The 25057-nt window shown below is 40.4% G+C and overlaps 1 protein-coding gene across 3 annotated transcripts in view; it reads left to right on the top strand.

The window, feature by feature from the left end:
• FRMPD4 (FERM and PDZ domain containing 4) overlaps nt 1-25057 on the top strand; it is a 272525-nt gene that overhangs the window by 162873 nt on the left and 84595 nt on the right. The gene's annotated exons all lie outside the window — the stretch shown is intronic.

Here is a 25057-nt window from a genome sequence, read left to right as displayed (position 1 = left end):
GTGTCAGGGGCCACAAAGGATTCAAATGTTTTTCCAGGTTTTCCTTCTTCATTTTGCTTCTTAAAATTGTAACAGCACTGCAGCGCTCTCATTCATTTTTTCCTCTCTCTTTCCCTCCTCCTCCCCTCATTCTTTCTCTCACCCCCTGTACTTCTCTATTTTAGTGCTGAAATGAAATGAGACTGTAAATGAGAATGTTTGGTATGACTATCCCAAAGCAATATTTTTTGTGAACAAAAGTATACCTTAGAGACATGCTTTTTTGTCGTTGGGCGTTCATAGCCTTGGAAGCTTAATATACAGAGAAGCAATCCTAGACTTGATCGTTTTTTCAGTATTGCACTGAATTCTTCATTTAAGTGGAATCAGATGTTTGTTTGCAATGGGGTATGGGTATCATCTTGCTTCTTTACTTGATATTTTAGAAACAGCATTAATTTGCCACAGCAAATGAATGAGAGTACTAGATAATAACAAGAAGGTTAAGATTAGCGTTCTGTGTAACTTCTAGGCACATGCATGTTTCAAACTTATACGGCTTCAGATTTTGCAGCTATATTGAGAGAAAAGAGAAATTGCTCTTTTGGAAGTGATTGCACCTGGGATGCACAATGTCGGTGAGAATTTGCTTCTCATGTGTTTTCCTCCTTGAACATTAGGCAACTTGCATTACTAAAGAGGCCTCAAGTTTCACTGAGCCAAAAAGTATATTCTATAGCACTGCAACACTGTTATTTTATGCAAAGGATGAAAATGATATTTCAGAGACAGAAATCTGTAGAAAATGTTTGCTGCTAATACTCAGTTAGTTTATTATGAATCTGCAGAGTTCGCTGGTGAAAATTTACTTCCTGTAAGGAACAAAAAGTTTCAGATTAAAAATGTATGCACACATGAGTGTATGCATGCACTTGTACACACACTCACATACTGCATTGTAACATGCCTTGCCATTGGAAGCACTTGTCACTGCTATTTGAGCATATATATTCTCTGGATATGAGTTCAGTCTAGTATAAGTTCAGTTCCTATATCCTCATGCTTACCGGCTGGACTCCTCTTTTAAAATATTGCAACCTAGTCATAGGCTGCAATTTATTCCATGCACACTGGGAAAGGGGCTGTTTTCCATTTATTGCATGAAAGTAGATTTAATCCGTGTTTAAGACTGATAATTTAAGAATGCCTGTGGCAGTCCTATACATGAGAGCCACATATTCTAAATAGACAGAGCCCGCTGCACTAGTAAATTAATGCCCTGGTGAATTTTTCAGAAGGAGCTATTTTTCTGGATGGCAAATGACTATGTGAACTGTTGTCATATGAAACGTTTTTTTAAAGACCTGTGAGACTGTTTTGCTATTTCTGCTGCTTTAGGTTGATGTGAATGTGAGCTTGCTCACATTCCAAGAAGGATCCAATAAGAAAAGAGAGGGAGAAAGTGACAAGTTGTCTGGCAATAAATTAGTGTGAGGGATTGCATTGGTACCTCCATTTGTCAAATGCTCTAGGTTGTGCATTTTATTTTTATCTGGTGCAGTGGAGACTGGCAAAGAGCTCTTTTAAAATTTTATGGTTGTGCATAGAAAAAGGGCAGGAGACAATCCAAATTGTTCCAACCCATTAAAGACTTCTGAGGTAAGGGAATGTTCTTTCTGTGTGCTCTATGTTCTGTTCTGTATTAGCAGCAAGGTGATGTGTTGTAAAGTTCCAGTTAAACTTTTGCCTCATATTAACAATGAGCTTTCTCAAGTTTCACTTTTTAGCCTTTTTGAATGGAGGTGATCAAGTCAGGGTTATCCTTAAGTCCCATTGATTTCAATGGAAGGGTTTAAGTGAATTCTTGAATTTCTCCCACTGAAACAAACACATTTTAAAAGTGCTTACATTTGTCTTGGTAATATCCATGTGTTTTAATATTTTTAGTGTTTTGTTGAAAAGAAGTGCAGGCATTAATGGCAGTACTATTTTGTGTAATGGAGGTGAAAACTTACTTTTATGGAATCTATGCCGTAATGTTTTTGTTTGGAGGTGTGATTTCCTTGTTTACAATGCTATGAAAGTTCCTTATTTCCAACATCGCGCTGTCTTATTATTCTTTATATTGAACAGTATGGAAACTGGGAATTGTGATATTTAAAAAGGAAAGTATATAATATTTTGCCATTAGCAGACATGATAATGGAAACAAGTGGTTACTTATCTAGTGGTTCCAAAACCTAAGCCATGCTCTTACATAAATAGCACTCTACCTTTCACATAGCAGGCAGTGTGTATATTCAGCAAGATGTGTCTATTTTGCTTGGGCCTAAACCTGGTTTATTAAAATGAATCAATGCATATTTTCAGTGAGTGACCAACACTACACAGGGTAGCAAGTATCGTATTCTTGGGTAACCTTTGTCCTTTGCAGGGATATGGTCTGGAGAACAGTTTCATCCAGCCACTAGGCACAGTAATTTGTGTATCCTTGGAAACTAGCCACACTGAGGTCCAGTGCCGAGGGCCTTCTGGCGGTTCCCTCGCTGCGAGAAGCCAAGTTACAGGGAATCAGGCAGAGGGCCTTCTCGTTAGTGGCACCCACCCTGTGGAACACCCTCCCACCAGATGTCAAAGAGAAAAACAAATATCAGACTTTTAGAAGACATCTGAAGGCAGCCCTGTTTAGGGAAGCTTTTAATGTTTGACGGACTATTGTATTTTAATATTTTGTTGGAAGCTGCTCAGAGTGGCTGGGGAAACCCAGCCAGATGGGTGGGGTATAAATAATAAATTATCATCATCATCATCATCATCATCATCATCATCCTGGCTGGAAAATGGAGGTGGAAGGATTTGCCCTGTTGCTTGGCTTGCAACACGCTGCTATCCCCAGTGTATGCCAGATGTACAGGGACAGGCTTGTCCCAAAGTTCTCATGTCCTAAGACAAGGCTGGAGATTCTGTGACCTAATTTCAGGCAGCAAATTAAACGGGGGAGGGGATGGGAATGGCAGAAAGAAGAAGGAAAAGGGTGCCACAAATAAATGGGGTGCCAGCATTTTGCTTCCTGTAGAGCCTGTATGCTTTGGTTTCCTTTCATCCTTGAAAAGAAATTAATGTGTCTTCCTTCCCTTTCCCCTCATAAAAATATTCTTCCCCTGATGGAGATGTCAGTGCCAATGGTATGTGCTGTGCTATTAGTGTTGTGTGGGTAAAATCATACACCACAGTGAGTTGAACCCTCCTCCTAGGAAATACTCTTTGGGGGAACCTTATGTCATTAAATCTTAAGGGTTTTGTGTGCGTGGGTTGTGTGTGCACATGCACACACACAAACATGCACTTTAGAAAGGATGACATCATTGTGGCTTCCCTGCTCTTGCTGCACATTGATGGGTAAAATCCATGCATGATTATGCATGAGGGCCTCATTGGCAATAACGCCATGATTGAATGGTGGCTATGCAATTTTCAAGGATGGTGTGGCAAAGTCTGCATGTACTTGTTGGTTTAGATTTACCGTATATACTCGAGTATAAGTCGACCCAAATATAAGCCGAGGCACCTAATTTCCCTACAAAAATGTGGGAAAGCTTATTGACTCAAGTATAAGCCGGTTCACCTTTGCCGCTGTGGAGGAGGAGGAGAAACGAGCAGCCCGAAAGCAGCCCTTTGGGCTGCTCCTTCCTCTTCCTCCTTTGCTGCTGTGGAGCTCACCCCGTCGCAGCGTTTCGAACCGCCATTCTTCTGATCAGCAAGCCCTAGGGCTCTGTGGTTTAACTCACAGCGCAATGTTCCCTTGTGTTATACAGAGAAGGCTGGGATCCTGTCCTGTTTAAGCAGGAGCCAGGGAAAGTGAGCACCTGTGGGGTTTTAATACTTCCTTAACTGATAGGCTTTCTGCCTTCTGGGGTCTAAAGTTTGCATTTATGTGAGCAGTTCAGGAATGGAACAAGCTGCCTGGAGAGAGTAAAGAACCGCCGTTCTTGTACACTTCTTAAGGAATGGTTGACTTGAGTATAAGCTGAGCGCAGCTTTTAACGCACAAAAAGTGTGCTGAAAAACTAGGCTTATACTCAAGTATATATGGTAGTTTCTACAGCTGTCATTTCTGCTAGATTTGGTGTAGGATTGTGGCTAAGGTACACCGGCTACACCCCACCTCTTTTTGCCCCACAATTTGCCCCTGGGGAAACGTGGGGTTTAATCTTAAATCAGACCAAACAGCAATCGGGTTATCCGCAGACTTCATATGGTCTAATTTGGCGTTAAAGGGTGTATTTTCCATGGGGAAACTGGGGGGAAAGCACAAAACATCTCAGACCCATGCTTTCTAGGCACAGAACAAGCAGAAGTGTAGACGATCCCTTTGTGGCTCAGTTGGACCATAGGGATTATCATGTTGGAATTCCAGGTAGCATCTGTTCAATATGTATAATTGGTGCTATTTTTTTCTAGAAAAATAGGTACCAGAACTCACCAGGAATGCCTCCCTTGTTCTCTTATCTTGGCAATGGCGTTCTGGCAAGTTCTGGCTGAAAAAAAGCCCTGGGCATAAGTGAAAGCTAGTATCATTTTTCATGCATAAGAAGGAAAGTGGTGCGATTCCAAAATCTGCCATGCACCATTCCCAGGATTTAAGTTCAGACAGTCTCCACGTTAAATTAGGAAGAAGACAGTGAAGATTCTGGAGAGCAAAGCCGCATAACAACAATGCAACTGGTAGGGAAAATCTATTCATCTCTAATACGTAGAAATATTGTATTATACCTATAAAATCCCATTTTTTATGAATAGCAGCATGATAAAGTAATAGAAAGAACAAGGCCAAACTAACAGCAAAATGTTTCATGCCAGGGTCAGGATCATAAATTTGACACAATACATGAAAGCAGCAACCCTCAGTTGCTTCAGACATTTTGTACAGACACATCTTTTTGCCTAGGCTCTAAGACCAGACCCTGTTTTTTTATCTGTATGAGTTCCCCGAATCTCTGCTATGTTTTTATATGCTTTTTTTATACTGCCATTTTACTGTTTTTATGTTCTTGTTGTTTTGTTTTGGTGAGATTGTTTACTGTTTTTATGTTGTACACACTGCTTAAAGATTTTCAGAATATTAAGTGGTTTGTTGGCATCCATCTGTCTCAAGAAACAGTGGAGTGCGCCTCCAGTGGTGAAGTCAAACCGCTGGAGAATCACAGCACCTGCTGGGGCTGCAGAGAAGGCTAACTTGTAACTGCTCCCTCCTCCATTGTTTTTGCTGCATTAGCAGCACCAAAGTGACCTCTCTGGGATGCAAGCCTGGGCAGTGCATATGAAGATCCTGGGCTTCCCAGAAAACAAGACCCCACTCTCAGCCTCGCTGATGTGGTCCAAAGGAATGCAGAGCAATATGTTTGGCACCTGTGTGGCTGCAGGGGTTGCCAGAAGGAGGTGAACAAGGTGCCATCCAACAGTCAGACTCCACTGTGGATTTGTGTAGGGTTTACTCCTTAGCGTTTTCTTGGGAGCCCCACATTGAACAAAAGATTCCTGCATTGCAGGGGGTTGGACTCGATGATCCTTGTGGTCCCTTCCATTCTAGGATTCTAGGAACTGGACTGCTTCACATTTATTTGAAGCTGGTGTCTCTTTATAGACCCTCCTCCCAAAAAACAACAACATACCGGTAATTGAGGGGAGTTGATGCGGTGGTAGGATACTAATGCAAATAAATGAGGTACAGGCCGCTTTGTGCATTACTTTCTGTTGATGTTAATGAAGCAGTCCATAAAGTTATTATTTGCTCTGAGCATCTATTTATGTGGGGTATGAAGGTCTGTACATTATAAAACAACAGCAAAATACAGTCGTACCTTGGAAGTCGAACAGAAGCAGTTCCGGAAGTCTGTTCAAAAACCAAAGCATGGCATCTGATTGGCTGCAGGAAGCTCCTGCAGCCAATTGGAAGCTGTGGAAGCCCTGTTGGATGTTCAGCTTCCAAAAATAGTTAGCAAACTGGAACAGTCACTACCAGTTTTGCGGCGTTCGGAAGCCAAAACATTCGGAAACTAAGCTGTTCCAAAACCAAGGCATGACTGTACTGGGGGAAAGGATATAATTATCAACCTACCATTTCACTCTTTGGACTGGTGTGATTTAATAGAACCTTGTTTCTATCAAGTGCTAGCTTTTTTTACCTTCAAAAATACAATTTCTTATGTGCAGTCTGAATCCAAATACCCCAGGTACAACTCTAGAATATGAATTTGCTGAGCATGTAGCTAAGCAATTGCAAAAACAGTTTTTGTGATCCCAGTGGAATCAAGTCACTGTAGCACAAGAGCAGTTCTTGTTCTCAAAAATAAGTTCACCTCCTATAGATATTTCTAAACTGTAAGGTGTTGGGGTGGGCAGGGGGGTGTACTCTTAGAACTGGTTCACATTTACAGAAGACTGGAAAATTAGTTCAAATACCTGCAGTAATTTTGGAACTAATCTGTGCCAAGTTCCATGAATGGCGAAAGTCATATGAAGCTAGAGATGTAAGACCCATTTTGGAGACTTCAGTGGCTCAAGTATTTAGTCAATAGCCACCCATATTTCTCTTTTGTGGAACATGTTAATCTCAGTGTAAATTTAGAGCTTCTCATTTCAAACATATAATATCATTCTGGTGAAGCATGAAACACATTTCTATGCAGATATTAAAAGTCCTTGCATACAAATTCAATAAAATAACGTTCTAAGGACTTTCATGATGAAATGAATTATGCAAATAGTTCATTTTGAGAGTAACTAGAGAAAGGTTGGCTTTTTTGATGTTTCATTAGATTATGTTGAAATATAAGTTTCTTTCATGCTGTATAGGGATGTTGGCAGGTTTACACCAGATCAATAAAATACCAAAGGCCGTATTTCACAGCTGACAAAGGAACAGATCTCCTTGGTAACTAAAGAGCTACAGGGATCATAGGGAAATAAATCTTTTGTGGGAGGAGTATAAATGAAAAGGTTTAGATGGAATAATGAAGATAAAGCACATATATGTAACTTTACATTTACATAGAAAATTACCCAAAAGTGCCTTACTTTAAAATGATACTTATTTTGAAAATGCAATCTTTGAATTAAAACACCAGTTTAAAATAATAAAAGTCCATTATGAGACAGGTTTGAAGAGTTTTTTTAACATGGGAAAATGGAGCTGAGAGCACTTTGTGTTCAAAAACTGTCCTTGAATCTCTTAACTTTTGCATAGACAACTACCTATGCCTCATCCAAAGGGTGGAATGAGGATGAGATGATGATATTGCTGTAAAAACAACAATTAATCACTCTGTTCTGTTCCATTTTCCAAGGACTAAATGGCAGATTAAATTTCAGGAGACTGTAATAATGGATCGTGGTAAAAAGGGTGGGGGACTATTAGTTTGCAGCAAACAGAGAAGGTGACAGAAGGTGGCTATAAAATGGCACAGGACAATGAATCATAGGAGAGGCTTCTTTCCAGAGAAGATATCCAAAGTAGATATTGAAAGTCTGCATTGTCTACAACATAGAAGTACTCTGCACATTTGCTGAATTACCCATCTCCATAAGACTTCCACCTTCTCACTTGGTACACTATAGTCAGTTTAGCCATTTACCACTGCTGGCAAAATAGGATATTAAAAGTTTGTTGTAACCATCTTTTTCAATGCCTATTGGGTCATGTAAGAACCTATGAGGAGCCTGCTGGATCTGGCTAATAGACCATCTAGTCCAGCAACCTGTGCTCATAGTGGCCAGCTACATGCCTGTGGGAAAACCCACAAGCAGGACCCAAGCATAAGACCACTCTCCCCTTGTGTGGTTTCCAGCAACTGGTATTCAGAAGCATTACTGCCTCTTGACTATGGAAGCAGAGTGTAACCACCATAGCTAATATGGACATTCTTCCTATTATTGAATGGCACAGCAATTTCAGTTTTTGAAACAAGTAATATAGAAAACATCTAATCTTGAGCGTCACCAAATAAGACCAACCTTTATCTTACCCACTAAACATTATGGGCAATATCATGTTTGTAGACATGTAGTGGGACTTCCCCTTCTTAACCTCCTCCCTGCCCCACATCCCACCCACTCCCAGATAGTTTCTGGAGCGTCCTTCTGGAGCAGATCTAGGTGTGTACAGGGGGCTGCAGGGAGAGGAGTTGGATGATGAGTTTATTTGTGCAGAACATCCATTGTATTGCTAAACTGATACAACTGGATGTTGCCCCATATTTCTACAAGGCAATCTGCCTTTGTTTGTAGTTTTATTCTTGAAGGATGTTAGCGATTGCTCTTTGTCTCCTCTATTTAATACGTGGCTTTCAAACTAAACACAGAAGTTTCTTCAGATGCACAATTGTATCCGCCCCTTAAAAAGAGGGTCAAACTCCACCCATCCTTCTTATTCTGCTGAATTCTTCTTTCCAGAGCTCTGTTAAATTTACCTACTTAATATGGACAGAGTTCTCAAACTAGGAACAATCCATAATAGTGATTGTAGTTACTCATGCAGGCAAGAATAACAACAGAATGCACTCTACTTGTTTATAAATGTGTCAGTCACCAAGATAGCATACCTTTTAGCTTTCTTGTTTTTTTGGAAGAAAAAAAAATACTGGTTGAAAATGTTGTACGTAGCTAAGTTGTTTGTTAGCATTGATTTGGCATATCACATTGCTGTCTAGAAGACCTAAGTGCAGTTGTTGTTGTTGTTGTTGTTAATGATGATGACAATATTTTACAGTTTATATTTCTATCCTGCTTGGAGGCAATGTGCTTGGAGGCAATGTGATGAATATACACATTATTTCTTTACATTTTTAAAAGATAACCTTTCGTTGAAATTGATTTTTTGGTTGTTTGCAGCAAACTGGGGAGCAGGTCTTCAAAATCAGTATTAGTTTAGTCATGATTTAGAGTAGACTGGGTCTTTGCTAGGCATATGACTAAGTCTAGATCCAATAAAAAGTTAAAGGACCCCGACAGTTAAGTCCAGTCGTGAACGACTTTGGGTTGCGGCGCTCATCTCGCTTTACTGGCTGAGGGAGCCTACGGTTGTCCACAGACAGTTTTTCTGGTTCATGTGGCCAGCATGACTCAGCCGCTTCTGGCGAAACCAGAGCAGCGCACGGAAATGCCGTTTACCTTCCCACCTATTTATCTACTTGCACTTTGATGTGCTTTCGAACTGCTAGGTTGGCATGAGCTGGGACCGAGCAATGGGAGCTCACCCCGTCGCGGGGATTCGAACCGCCGACCTTTCGATCGGCGAGCCCTAGGCTCAGTGGTTTAGACCACAACGCCACCCGCATCCCTAGATCCAATATACCATACTAATTTTGCAAACTAGCATAATGCTTATTTAACATGGTATCTGGAGCATACTGTGTTTCTAACCTGCTATAGGATGGTACTTCGAAAGCTCAGACAACCAGCTACCTACTGTGCAGGCATAAAATCTATCATTGGGAGAGATTGGGAATTGACCATTGAACAGGCACAACTTGCTATCAAAGCCCAGACATAATTTTTCATGGATTATTGTTGTTATCCAGCTGTACTGTGAAACATACATTGTTTTAAAGGCATATTTGCCAAAATCTTGTTAAGATAATTTATAACTGGGCTTTCTGGAGGTGGTATGCTTGTGAAAAGAAAAGCAGTGTCTAGTTATATATTTGTTGCCACACTAGTGATTCAGACTAACCCTTGATCTCTTAGTTGCTACTGGAAGGAATTGTTTTATTTTTTATTTTGTTTTTACTATGGCAGACCAACACGGCTACCTACCTATTTCTGGAATATTTATTATTACTACTATATCTTGCATTTTCTCCCCATCCCTTTAATCTCACAAACTGGTGCCACAGTTTCCAGATGCGTAGCTGTTTTAGTCTCTTGTGTCGAAAACAAAGAAGAGACTTGTGGCACCTTAACGAATTTATTAAGGCATAAACTTTAATTCATTACAGTCTTTCATCAGATGCATGAAGTGCTATCCTGATTTGCAGGTACATTACTCATTTTCATTCTCTTTACACGTGTGTGGGTGTTTGTCAACAGTGGAAGGAAATGTCAGAAGAAAAGGAAATGCCAAAATGTATAGACATTGAAAATTACCTTATTAACACCGGCCATTCACAAAAAGTGAATAACATAGACATCCTGGCATTTAGAAGCCAATTAATACATATAGTGGAATTTAAGTCCAGAAGTGATAGTACTGAACCTCTTGTGTATTGTAGTTTGATGTTTTCATGTTGCAGTCTCCCTTTGAAGTTTGTCTGCTCAAGGATGGCCACCTTAGTTACAGAGCATCCTGGATGGCTAAAATGTTCCCTAACACCTTGTTCTGTGTTGCCATTTCTGTTTCCATTTATTCTCAAAACTATCTCAGAACAGAACTGAGGGAAGCCACTGAATCCTAAATATACCCTAGAACCAAACTATTAAAGGAAAATTGTATAGACAAAGTAAGATTAATCTGATGTCCAGTAACCTTAGTGGAAGCTCCAAAGCTGCTTTATATGTTGTTGTTGTTCAGTCGTTCAGTCGTGTCCGACTCTTCGTGACCCCATGGACCAGAGCATGCCAGGCACGCCTATCCTCCACTGCCTCCCGCAGTTTGGCCAAACTCATGTTAGTAGCTTTGAGAACACTGTCCAACCATCTCATCCTCTGCCGTCCCCTTCTCCTTGTGCCCTCCATCTTTCCCAACATCAGGGTCTTTTCCAGGGAGTCTTCTCTTCTCATGAGGTGGCCAAAGTACTGGAGCCTCAACTTCAGGATCTGTCCTTCTAGTGAGCACTCAGGGCTGATTTCCTTGAGAATGGATAGGTTTGATCTTCTTGCAGTCCATGGGACTCAAGAGTCTCCTCCTTTATATAGGCTACTCCTTTATATAGGCTGCTTTATATAGGCTACCATGTTTGCCTTCCACATTTGAGGAGAACCTGGCAGGCAGCTGTCAAAGATGCATTAGGTTTAAGATGCTCCACTTTCAAGGAAAGAGCTGGAACTTCTTCAGATCTCTCAAGTTCCTTCTAAGCATACTATTCTGTGATTCTGTAAACTCCTTGTCTTGATTTACAGCATAACTTTGGTAAAAAGCAGCAACCATTTCTGCAAATCTTCCATTTCTGTTATAATTTAATTTAAACACATCATCCACATAGGCACTGCTGTGATTACCTGTTGGTGAGCATTTCTGTTACAAGCTACATCTGACTATAAAGGCAATTTCAGTTTATTTCACCATCATTTCCTATCTCAAAACTGATAGCATTTTATGAAATTGATGATCTTAAAAGGACTTTGAATATTTATTTATTTATTTATTTATTTATTTATTTAAGCTAATTAAAGTATGCTCTTAAGATCTTTGGTATCTCTGTGGTGATATTTGTAATTTCTTACTGCTGCTGCTGGTGACAGAATTGCATAGTTTACCCACAAGTAGTTTTGACCTTGACACAGTGGGGTGTGAATTATGTGTGTGTGGGAGAGTGGAATTGCTGGAGGGAAAGGGAGAAGCCAAGGTTGCCCAGATCATGGACAAAGGGATTTATGGTGTTGTGGGTTGGTTTGGCCTGGAAAAGTGAAAAGGTGACAGACAATTGAAGGCTGTGGCCTCTGCTGAGCCATCCCTCCTCTGGCACATCCTGAGTTGTCATGGCAACCTGCGGCTGCTGTTGGTGATTGGTGAATGCCATATCAGTCCATAATAAGACCTTCTAGAGCAGATTTGGCAACACATGCAGGGGGTAAGAAAGAAAGAAAGCAAATCATGTTCCAGGAATATAAGTTTGATCCACTAGCAGATGCAATTAGACACCTGCTATTGTGATGCAAAGGTTTTATGTGTATATAGACAGAAACAGAAAGGGTGCCAACTTGAATAAAATATTGGGGGGACAGGTAAGCCTCGCCCCACATAATTGATCACAAGGTGTGGTGCGCACACACCATTTGAATGGCAATCAACTTGTGAGAGGCCCTGGCCTCCTCAAATATTTTATTGGGGTGGTGGTGAAGAGACCTCCGATCCTAGGAGTTAGCTCCTATGAAACACAGTAATATCGGTGGTAACTGTCTGTACTGAAGTATTGGGACAGCTCTGTGAATCTGTCAGTATTGCAGATGGCAAAGCCTTGTGCACATTATAGTTCCTACTGGTTCCTCATGTTGTGGGGTATTTCTCTCTCTCTCTCTCTCTCTCTCTCTCTATATATATATATATATATATATACACACACACACACACTGTAAACAGCTTATGAAAAATGAAGGAATTCTGTCTCTTTCAAGATAATGTGATTAAGAAGCATACAGAGTTGGAAATAATAAATCTGCTTCCTATGAAAAATGTTGAGACTTTGAACCAAAGTGGCATCTACAGGAACTAGAGTTTCATTGTTAAATCATTTTCTGCCTGTCTTTCTCTTTCTTGGTGCCAGACGCAGTGTGCTGGATATGTCTGGTATTAAGTGCAGGCAAGACGTACACTTCCACAACCAATTTCTCTAGATTTAAATCATGGTTTCATGATCAAGGGTTTTAGTGGCTGTTGCTGTAGGGCTGATTCATATACGTTTGTACATCATTTACATTCCCATTGCTAAGAGCTCAGTCAGCTAGTACCTTACAGATGAAAGTGCCAGCTGCTGCCTCCACTGAAAAATATGGACTCCAAAGAGTGCCTTGCAGGAGCAGAAAGTACACATGATTTCTGCCAATTCCACCCCAGATTCCCAATGCCAAATCCTCTACTTCTTAGGAACAACCTATTGGGGAAGGAAATAAGAGACTGTAGGAGGAAGTGGGTCAAGAAGGCCCAGTTGAATGAGCAGAAATCCTTTCTGCAGATTTTTGGATCCTTGCTGTTGTGAAGAGCAGTGATATGAAGCCTCTTTCTGTCTCTGATGTATGATCTGTGATCTTGAATTAGACCTGAGTTGCCATCCTGAAACAACAGTATTTTATATGCTCATTAAATAATCCATAGATTGCCTTTCATATAAATTAACAAGGATGGAATGCAGAAGACAATAAATTACTAAAGACAAAACCAAGCCACAAATACCCACATATATCTGAAAATTCTAATAAAACCAGTTCTAAAAGCTAATGTTTGTGAATGATCTCATGAATAAGTATATGTCAGTCAGTCAGTCAGTGGACCAGCATTGCTGTAAGTGCCTTTGCTACCAAGGAGTGTGGTGGAGTCTCCTTCTTTGGAGGTCTTTAAGCAGAGGCTTGACAGCCATCTGTCAGGATGGCCCTTGTGGTCTCTTCCAACTCTATGATTCTATGATTCTATCTCTTGGGAAAGGCTGCTCCATAGTATGGGGGCCACTGCAGAGAAGGCCCTTCCTCAGTCAAATCTCCAGGCATGGTGTGATGAGAACAGCTTCCTTCAATGATCTCAGTGAATGGACTGGATTGTACAGAAGGAGGTGTTCTCTCAGATAGCCTGGTCCTAAGATGTCCAGAACTCCAAACGTTAGCAACAAAACCTTAAACTCTGCTCAGTAGCTAATCAGCAGTCAGTGCAATTCCTTTAACACAGCATCACATGAGTGTGGTAAGGATGCACAACTGAGCTTCCTAGTTGCTGTATTTTGCACTAGCCATGCACATATACAAATAATTCCTTTTACTATGTGTTTTGGGCTTTTTTCATCACTCTAATTTCTGTGAATTGTGATGCAAATTAACCCCGGTTGACACTTTCCAGACAGATGTACAGAAGGCAAACACCACGATCCTTCAGATTTTACAGGCCTTCAAATTTTATAATACAGTTCTCTGCTTGAAAATGTACAAATATATCCTTTAAAATGCATCTTTTAAGATAAAACATACTTTTAGCAATGAATATGTATCCAAATGGATTTTTTGTGTGGGTTTTATTTTTTATTTTTTTAAAAACAGCACATTACAGCATAAACAAAATGGGGTAGACATGAATGAACAGAAACAAAACTGACATGAACTGGAAATTTTCTGATCTGTGCATCCTTCTTTTCATGAGCCACTTACAGAGGTTACCATGTTTCTACAAAGCGTGTTCTCCTTCCTAGAGAGCACGTGTTGCGGTTGGGGCCTAGCAAGACACCCTGCTGAAGTTTTGGGGAGGGATCTAATCTGTTAGCTAGGGTACTGATAGGGGCCGATGCAGTTGTTGGGGAGTTTAGCATGTTGCAAAATGTTGATGGACAGGTCAGGGGTTATATATACTGGGCGTTCTTAGTAACTGCCCCTCTTTGCTGCGTGCATCGGATCTCCCATCCCCCCCCCCTTGGTATAGGCGTGCGCTTTGACCTTGCTATTGCCTGTCATGGGGTCGTCTGCTTTGACAGGGGCCTAGTAGGAATTTTCCCAATTGGCAGATTGGTTTTGGCCATTGGGCTTTCGCCTACTACATAGCAATTAGTCACAACTGTAAGGTTGGCGGTTAGGCATTGGTTATTCAATTGGTTGGTGGAGGGGAAGTGGTTGGCCGTGCCTGCCCCTCCAATGCTGCTGCTGCGCAGGGAATTCCGTTAAAGGAATCCAGGGGCTCTCCATGCTTGTCCGTCCCTGGTCATGGGTTAGGGCCACGCAAGGGCCCCTGGGAGCATTAAGGGAGAGGGAGGGTCTTGGTCGCCCCGTCCCCCAAATACTCTCCCCAAAGTGTTTTCCCTCTTGCTGTCTTCCACCAAGCGGTTGGAAGTCAGCCTGTCCCCTAGATGGGACATAGTCAAACCAATGCCTAAGCAACCACTCACATGTTGTAATTTAATAAAACGGTTGTGGCCAAATTTTTATGCCATTAACCTTAACAAAATTTCTGTGTCTGGTGTGAATTACTTGGGGGTGGACTTGAGGACCTCTACACGCAACCATTTGCATTCTAGGCATGATAATCATGCTACTGTTTTATATCGCCAATTACCCCAGATTGACAAAGAATGCCCTGATTTTGCACCTTTTCAGCTCAGGAAAGATTCTGATTCAAATGTGTAAGCAAAGCAGAGTTTTAAGTTATTCCAGGAGTTCTTACACAGGATAACTGGCTGTGTGGGGAAAGTATTTAGAAATCTCCAGAGTAAATGAGAGCTGTGTAAATTTCAAAGGGAAAGCTAACCTGGGAAGAGAGAAAAGGTATTATTTCAGCACACTTAAATACTGCAGACAATATATCATTACTGCACAGCCGCTACCCTAAGCTATCTAATTTATGTGCAGGTCACAAACCAATGCTGCTAATTGCTATTGGCTGTTGTGACCTCTTTCGCAGGCAAAAGGGTTGATCTTTATGTTGTCATTGTGTGGCATGGAGCTGAGCAAAGATATATTTTTATTGTTTTGTTTTGTGTTATTGCTACAAATGGTTCCCGTGTTCCATGTGAAACCAATTACCTGAGCAAATAAGTCATTTGTCTCTCATCATGAATCTCTTTCAAAATAAAAAGCAAAACCATCCCAAGAATTTTCAATCATAATATACTTGCAGGTAGGTTAGCTACCATGCTGGTTGGCTTCCCCTGCATAGAATTTATTGAGTTTACCATCATTCACTTTTGTTAAATGAAAAATCTTTCTCCCTAATGTGAAGCTCCACAATGAATTTTATGCATAGCTTCTGTTTGCCTCACCTGTTGTTATGGTTGCATCTCTGTGTTAGTTTCTAACTCTAAATGGCTTACAGCTATTTTAAGTGCAAGGACAAATTGTGTGGCTTCATAGCTCCATATTGATCAAAGGCAACCCAGGTTAATATAAATTGCTTTGCAAATTCTGTTCCCTTTAGCTGTGACCCACTAAAAGCAAATATATTTCACAAAGATAGATGTTTGGTTTGCGGCAATGTATTAGAATAACATAAATACTTCAGGTGGCTATATGACAAATAAAAGAACTGCATATAAAGTACCTGAATTCTTTTACAACACGTTCAGTTAATAAGTAGTTATGGGAAAGGAAGGTACATGGGTGGATTTGTGCATCAAGGAAACTATCTATCAAGGGGAAATGTATTTAAAAGCAGAGATAAAATTATACACTGAAGAAAGCCAAACACCCAATATAAGAAATTGAATGCAACAAATAGTACAGTATTCAATCACAATATGTACAGCACATGAAGCTTAAATGCTCAAAATCTAGCATTAATTACAGTTTGCCACATACAAAAAGGCAAAACTATAAAACCTCAATTCTCAAAGTATCAAAACAAAATAAAATAAAAAAATTCCTTCCAGTAGCACCTTAGAGACCAACTAAGGATGTTCTTGGTATGAGCTTTCGTGTGCATGCACACTTCTTCAGATACACTGAAACAGAAGTCACCAGACCCTTAAATATAGTGAGAGAGTGGGGAGGGGTATTACTCAGAAGGGTGGTGGGAATGGGTGATCAGCTGAAAGGTGTGGAAAACCTGTTGACGACTGTGACTGCAATTTTTACAGGGTCTTACAGGGAAAGGCAAGGTATCAGTCACATGAAGAATACCACCTTTTTAAAATGTGGTAACAAAAAAAAGAAAAAAGAAAACTACTTTTCTTTCAACAGAAGTTCTTTCTGCCTTTAAGTTATAATGAATGCATTGTAGAATATACATCCATATGCATATGGACTAAGATGTCATGTCTTCATTACTTTATTTACATATTACTACTACTACTACTACTACTCACACACACACACACACACACACACACAGAGAGAGAGAGAGAGAGAGAGAGAGAGAGAGAGAGTTCACACACAAATCTCTAAACAACTTGGGCCTCAAATATCTGAAGGAGCACTTATTAGCCTGGTTCTCTGTGTTAAGATGGACAGAAGAAGCCCTGCTAGCAGAACTGCCACATGCTGTGGTTTGAGGGATATGTGTTGTGTGAGAGGGCCTTCTCTGTTGTTTCCAGGTTGTGGAATGCCCTCCCCTCCAAGCTGAATCTTGCACCATTGTTGTATAGTTTTTGGCACAGGGTCAAGATGCACCTCTTTTCCCAGGTTTTTGGGTGAGTGGATGTTCCCCCATCTGCACTGTAGCAGTGTTTTTTCTTCTCTTGTGATTTGTAGGATTGTTAATTCTTTAAGTATCCATTCCCAACAGAGCTACCTTGAACCTTGGAAAGACTGCCAGCTCCCAAATGGACAGTACACTTGCTGAGTACTTTTCTGATTCATTTAACTGAGAAGAGCGGGCATAACCCCAAATTTGGCTGCCTTTCATAGCAATGCATTCCCATCTTGCATCTTGCTTAAATGGAAGCAATTTGGATAACTGATTAATAGTCAATTACTATACTCCCTACCTCCTGAACTGTGTGTATCCCTTGCTTTACAGTTTTTTATCTTTCCGTGGCAGGTTCAGCTTGACAGCACTCTGCAATTGAGGCTGGCTATATGGCATCCAGTTATCTCTCTCTTTCCCTCTGTGCTGAATTGTGATTTTTGTGCAATAAAATAAATTTATATGTATATGAGCACAGTACAGAGACTCCAAGAGAGATGTTTAAAATTGCTTGAAGCAACTATCTAACCTAAATTATAGAAGCCTTGTCAATTACCAAATACCTCTTAAACTCTTCATCTTGCAACACAGACAATTTAGTCAAGTGGTACCTTGGCATTAATTTGTGTCCAGTGAATTCTGTTCCTCTTGCATGGAACTTGCAACTTAAACAATAACAATGGTGCCATTAAAAGTATTTTACATTAAGTTGCTACATTTAGAAAATTGTTAGGTATGGAAGAGTCAACCTGTTCCCTCGTGTAAAAGCATGGCATTGTGTCTGAAAGCTTTGATTATAGGTATCTGGCAGTCTCCATGCAGCTATGATAGAAATGCCTTAAAATTCCTTTTAAAATAAAGATTATTTGGGACATCAGCAGTATATTTTGTGGCATACTGTGCTCCCCGTGTGGTGTAGTAGAGGGAGTGTTATGACACAGGGGTCACCCACACTTTATGCCATGATTTCTAGACACAGTCCATGATTCGTAGGCAAGGGTCTAATCAGGTTTGTTTTGTTTCATTTTGGGTCATTCCACTTTCCTCGGGAAAACTTAGCGTTTACCACTGAATCAGAACAAATGTTAACTGGGACTAACGAAAAGTGCAGATGAGCCCTCTCAGGCAGGTGATCTGGATTCAAATCACTGTCAGTATTTACAGACAGGAAAATTTCCTACTGAACATTTGATTGATAATATTAGTCTGAAGCTAATAGCTTCATGGCATTAAGTTTCTAGCTGAGTCATTTATAGTCAGGGTGTAGGGAACGGCATAGTCCATCTTGACTTCATAAGCTCAATTACATTTTCCATAAGCACAGTGGTCTTTTGCATGAGAGCTTATTATAAACACACATGCATGCTGTGCAACTGTGAATTATCATTTTCCAGATGAGCATTCCCACCATGCTCTTCAGCTTGAGGTGGCATATGTGGGCTGGCATTCCTAAAGGCTCTATTTAATGCACCTGCTAAATGGCTTTCCGAGCATGGGGAAGATGCACCATGCAGAAGTTTACAAAGTCTAAGCTTTGTATATCCCATCATGTGTTGATGTGAACCAGTGACAATTTATTTTAGGACTCAATAATGTTTAGCCTTGAGATAGATGAAAACTTGTGCAATCTTCCTTTGCCCTTTCCCCCAAGTACTATTTATCAGGACTCAAGCTTTTGGATATTGGGTTGGATTGTCACTATCGGACAGACAAGTTCAAGGGATAGTGGATGCTAGTTTTGCTTGAGTTTTTTCCTGTCTTGGAAAGATTAATGAGCTGCAGTGGCATTACCTTGAAAGTAAAAATAAGACAATATCTGGGACCAAAACATAATGGGCACCACTGAAATTATGGATTTGGGATGAGAATGAAGTGAGTGGGGTTTGGCTAAAGCTATTGTTGAAAGAGTTGACAGAAAGGCTCAGATTATCAGTCCTTGCTCAGTTCATGGAGTTTGTGGTGGTGACTAGGTTGCTCCCTATTATGTGTGAGTCACTTGTGGCCTAATCTCTTTCCTGCTGAAGTTTTCCCATGTTTTATTGCTGTAGTGGGGTGGGGGGATATGGGACAAGCATCCACAGTGACCTTCAGCATTGAGTGGCTTCTAAGAAGACTTCTTGGACATGTAATGGGGCTTCAGCCTTCTTACAAGGCTTGGTTCTAGACTAAAAAGCAAATAATAGCTCCTTCCTTAGGAATTAGAGGAGGTCACCTTTCCTGGTATCAACGTCAAGCTAACCAGTCAGTAGTTGCCTGGGTCTTCTCCCCACACCCTTTTGAAGATAGGAACAACATTTGCCCACCTCCCATCTGTGGGGACCTCACCTACTGTCAACAATAATAGACAAAGGCTCTGAGATTACATCTGCAAAGTCCTTAAGTAGCCATGGATGCAGTTCATTAGGCCCTGCAGATTTGAATTCATTTCCAGTAGCTAAGGGTTCCATTACCACTTCTTTTCCAATCTTGGGCTGCAGCTCTATCTCTCTCCCTGCATGCCTTATTATCAGCATGCCTATTCATTTCAATGGGTCTCCTCTGAGTAGAAATAATGTTGGATACAACCCAGTAAGACATTATTAGTGGCTGTTATAGAGCTGTGGAACTCAGAGTTCATGCTTTCCTTCAGACTTTAGGAGTGTAAGTATCTTTTTAAAGCATTAGAATGTATAATAGTTTTTCTTTGACAAAGCACCTTTATTCTATGTATTCTTCTTTAATGAAATGTTTTCATTGCAAATTGATCCAAGTGTGCTGACTGGGTTCATGGCCCATTCACGTGATGGAAAATAGTTTGTGATACCACTTATGCAATCCATTAACTAAGCCTACTAAGGTATGACAGGAAAAATAGCATGTATTTATAGGCAGTTGGCAGCTATTTGAACTCCAACCAAGTATATGATTTAACAGCTGAAATTCTCCACAAACAAGGCAATAAAACAATTTTAGTTGAATGATTATCCCAGATCAGCTTTATAAAGTCAAGGAGATGGGGAGAGGTGTTCTTTCTACTTCCGCAAGTGAATGTAGCTATTCTATAAAGCTATTCTATATAGCAATTAAAATGTATTTTCTTCTGGAGATTTGCAGACTGTGGCTGCACACACACACTACTGTATACCTTCAAAGCACGTTTGAAGTGCATTATTCCACTCATAGAATTATGAGCAATGTGGCTTAGCCCTCAAAGTGTTACAATCCCCAGCAACCCTTAACAAACTACAGTGTCCAGAATTCATTGAGATGGGGATAATGTCCTTCAAATGTGCTTGTAAAGTATAGTGTGTGCACAGCCCTGTGTCTCATTCTTTTGTCATGCTCAGGCAGCAGGATCCTGAGCCAGCCATCGTTGAACATTTTAAAGTTCTGTTGATTGCAACAAGTGTGTGTTAAAAATTTCCATGAATGGAACGTCATTAAAACAGCTTAATGTTGGCTAGTTCCTGCGCTATGCTTTCCCATTGCCGCTATACCCAGTACTTTATGAATCCAATGCAAAATTGGTTAATGTCTGGAGATTTCCAGTTCTGTGTTGCACATAACTTAGGTGTTTCTAACAAGCTGATAATATTTTTCTTTCATGTTTGTTCTCTTATCATATATTATTTCAATCACAAATTGCTCTCTATTAAGCATTCATTTTCTTTCACATGATTGGATTGTGTGCAACTTCTTATGTGTAGTGAAGCCTTCCCTGTAAGTAACTATGCAAGAGAGAGACAGCAAACAGAATTGTGTAGATGTGCATATTCTGTTGGGTTTTAAATGATCATTGCAATCCTATCATGTTTCCATAATGTTACGTCCTTGCTATTTTCAGTGGGACTTGCTCCCAGGAAAGTGTGTACAGGATTGCAGCCTAAATCATGTTGTAGTGTTTTCTTCAAAGTTAAAACTGGAAGAACAGTTTACTAGAAATATGCTTCTGGAAAATTATTGTTTTGTTTGAATCTAATTAAGGGCGTTTAAAAATTAAACACATGCAAATGCACACACTTACAGAATTACTTTTTGAGTGTGTAAGAGTTAGTGCTAGGGATGAGCAGAACAGAAGAGATTCCAAAGTCATTCAGTTCTGGAAATATCTGTATACTGGGAATGATACACAATACAAAGATAAGAATTACTTGTACAGACGGGGATAGAAAACGGAATAATGCAGAAGTTCAGCAAGTGACTTCTCTGTGGGTGAGAAGTCTGGGATCACAGAACCTTCGTGGGTTACTGAGTAATGTTTTTTTTCTTGCACTACACACCACCAGTGGTGCAGTAGTGTGCAAATTACTGTCTTAGAGTAATTTGCCATGAAGTTGCTCAGAGTTGCTTTCTAGAACCCCGTGACCATAATAATCCTGCTGTATTGGACCAACTTGGCACATACAGTAGTATAGCATTCTGTTTCTCATGGTGGACACTCAGATTTATTTTATTTATTTATGTATGTATGTATTCATTACGTTTCTCATATGCTTCTGAGAAGCCTATAAGCAGCTCATGAATGTGATATCCCTCTTCTATTGTTCCTTTCAAACAACTAGTACTTACTGGCATGTTGCCTCTGAACTTAAGAGCCTGCACATTGCGACCACAACTAGTAGCCAATGGTAGATTTATTCTCTATGAATTATTCAAGCCCCTCAGTTAAGGGATCTAAAATGGCAATTCTAATTCCACTTGCCTGGGAAGAAGCCCATTGAATTCAGTTGGTCTTACTTCTGAGTACACATACTTAGTATTGCACCTAGTAGTCATTAGCATGCTTTGTGTCAGTGAACTCCATAAACAATTATTATGTGCTGCGTGGATAACTATTTTGTGTGTCCTGAATCTTTTGCTGATCAGTTCCATTGGGTTATCATGAGAGATGGGTAAAAAAAAGTTTCCCCTCGTCCCCAATGCATATGTTTTTAAACTTCTGCCATGTCCCCTCATAGTGTATCCATGTTGTTCCACTTTCAAGCCACCCCCAAGTCTACCCCAATTATTTAATGATGCCAGTAATCCTAGTTAACAAAGTACCATAATTCCGAAATGCTGTAAAGGATAGCAAAAGTCAGGCATTTTCTAACCTCTACCATGACATCTGGCAGGAATCTGTTGCTAAATATAAAATTCACTGTCATAAAACCTGCTTAAAATGTATTGCACTCTTGTTCATAAAATATTTATATCTTTGGCCAATGTATCTTGACATTTGCCGCTGAAGAGCAGTTAATACCTGCCTGCTGTATTTCTGACCCCTGCTCTGACACATCAAATCTGTTTGAAGTGTGCATGGGTTATTCTTCTTTTACCATCTGTTTAAGTGAAATAATATGTTCTTGATGTACCCAAAAGAAGAGGTGCCTCCTCACAGAAGCCATGGGGATTCCTTAGAATTTGTCAGCATGCCAACAGGGGCTAGGAACATCAGGGCTTGGGGTTTGACCAAACATTTATAGTCATTGCCTCTTCTTTAGGAGCAACCCAAAGCAGATAAAGGCACTGGATACCAAAGTGCAACTGGAAGCACTGGAAGCCATGAGAAGCTATATTTCTCAATGGTCTTGGCATTCATGATGGTGTTACCACCACAAACAGCTCCTGTCTACTGGCTGTTGCCTCTTTGTTGCCCATGTGAGACCTTGGTTGAATGTATCTCAATGCCTTGCCTTTTGCAAGGCAGAAAATTAGCTACTTCCTTCTCCAACACAGCTCCAGTCCCCCCCCCACAACAATCTTTGCCATAGTGACAAAGGGCCCTGTCTTGTGACAAATAAGCCAGAAGGTTCATTTTACAAAGGATTGTGAATTCATGGAACCTGGCACAAACAATCCATCTGGTCTTTGATATTCCGTAGCTAGTGTTGCTGAAGTATGAAGGCAGAGATCAGCGCATATAACCATCAGCTTGTAAATGGATCTGTGCCACTCTCCAGTTAACCTCAATTTGGTTATTTATGGCTTGACTGAAAGCCTTTGCAATGTTTCATTTCTAGAAACCAGCTATTTTGGCTCCTGGGCAAGTAATTCACACGCCTTTTATGGCCAGCCATAAAAGTTATGACAATTACACACCACAAAATTAATAATGTTCATAATAAAAACAGGCTGCTCTTTTAAATGTTTGTAAAAGGTCAGAGTTAAGTCATTAGCCAGATATTGATCGGTATAATATAAACCCTCCTTAAAATTATTATCCTTAGTCTGAAAAGCACTAATATTTTTCAAGAAGGGTGAGAAGAGGGACTATAGATAGTGCAAATTAATAAGCATAATAATATGCTGTAAAATGAACATTGTGACACTTCAGAAATGTTCAGCAAGAAGCAAGCTATATAAATGTGGTGTGCAGGTTGCATTTATTCCATGACATATCATGTCAAATAAAATTATACTTTTCATTTCTGTAGTAAACAAGGGTTTTATATATTCAACCCTAATGTAGTTTTGCCCCTGGCTGAGATTGAATGGTAATAGAATCCATTTTGATATATGGGGTCATGTTACTGTAATCACTGAGGGCTACTTCACACACCCAGCAGAAGCAAGCCAGTCTTGCCACTGTGTGTACTCAATAGGTCGCTATCTTCCTGTCATGGCTTCCTGTCACTTGTAACTGTACAGTAGAAGCATTCAAAGAATCATAGAATTGTAGAGCTGGAAGGGACCCTCTCCAATGCAGGAAAGTCAACTAAAGCATCCACGGCCTCTGCTTAAAAATCTCCAATGAATGAGAGTTCACCACCTTCCAATGAAGTCCCTTTCAGGCACACATAACATAACTGAGACAAACCCTTAAAAATGTAATATGTGACGTGGCCTTATATTTTCTGTTAGGAAAAGAATGGCAAAACTGTGTCCTATCCTGTGGGTTATGGCGTGAAGCTTAAGGGAAGCTGACTGCAATAGGAGGAGGATCATGACAGACAAGGCAGAATCTGTCAGGACCTTGGACAGAGCATTCTGGAAGGTGCTGGCTGGAGTGTTTTCACTCACATAGGGAGAACAGTCACCTCAGCAGAAGGCTAGGGCCTTCTGAAGGCTGGCTCACCTGGGACCACTCTGGACCCCATCCCAGTTGAGAATTGGTCTGTATTTTTTAAAAGTGGTGTTGCCTGATTCTGCATCCATTGGCTCCCATGGCATGCTACCAGGAGAACTGGAATGTGTGCCGTCGAGTAAGACCATGTTTTCCAGCTTCGAAAATTCCAGAATGAGAAGCTTTAGTTCACCGAGTGGTGCATCCTCCCGCTCCATGTCTTGCTCTGAGCTTGAGAGTGGAGAACTCTGGCAGCAAATAGCAAACAAAGGGAACAAATGCTCAAATTTCTTTCAAAGAGGGCTTCAGAATCACCGTACACACTGTCATATCCTGAGTCAGACCAATGATCTGTCCCAATACTGTAACCTATGACTGGCCTCATTCCTCCAAGGTCTCAGGTTTAGGTCCTTTCCAGTTCTGTTACCTGTGGCTTGTGGTTCTCTGGACTGTGACATGAGTCTCCTGATTCTACAACACACTTTTGCAGAATATTTATCAGTTTACTAAGTGGCATTATAGATGGCGATTCCGGCAGTCTCTCTTTTTCCCTCTCCATTCTTTTCAACTAGTGCGCATCTGATGCAATGACCTACATTCATATTAAAGTAAAGCAGAAAAACCTTGTTGAAATTGCTGCTTTCACAGCTTGTTTTGCAGTTAATTCTTTTCTGGAGCATTAGAGCATAACAAAAATGGAATCCAATTGCACATTAAGGTATTATTTACCCCCTCCCCTTCTGAACCCCAAACGAACAGAAAACACAGTCAATAGTAACCATTCAATCTGAAAATACGCCAATCGAGGAATGAACCAATAATAAAAAACCAGAAAATTTGCACACAGAGAAGAAACAAAGCTATGGATTTCCTTTAAAAAACACACACACAACAAAAAAACACAAAATAGCTGTGTGAAGGAGAACCAGCCAATTATATTGAAAATGTGTGATGCTTGGTCACCAGTAGAACATAGCATGCTTTTGCTGCTAGAAATCTGGACACATTTCAATTGATTATATATCAAGAAG

Source organism: Lacerta agilis, chromosome 4, assembly GCF_009819535.1.
Source record: "Lacerta agilis isolate rLacAgi1 chromosome 4, rLacAgi1.pri, whole genome shotgun sequence".
Lineage (NCBI taxonomy): Eukaryota > Metazoa > Chordata > Lepidosauria > Squamata > Lacertidae > Lacerta > Lacerta agilis.
Note: the sequence above shows the minus strand (reverse complement) of the source record. Positions and strands in the feature narration are given on the sequence as shown.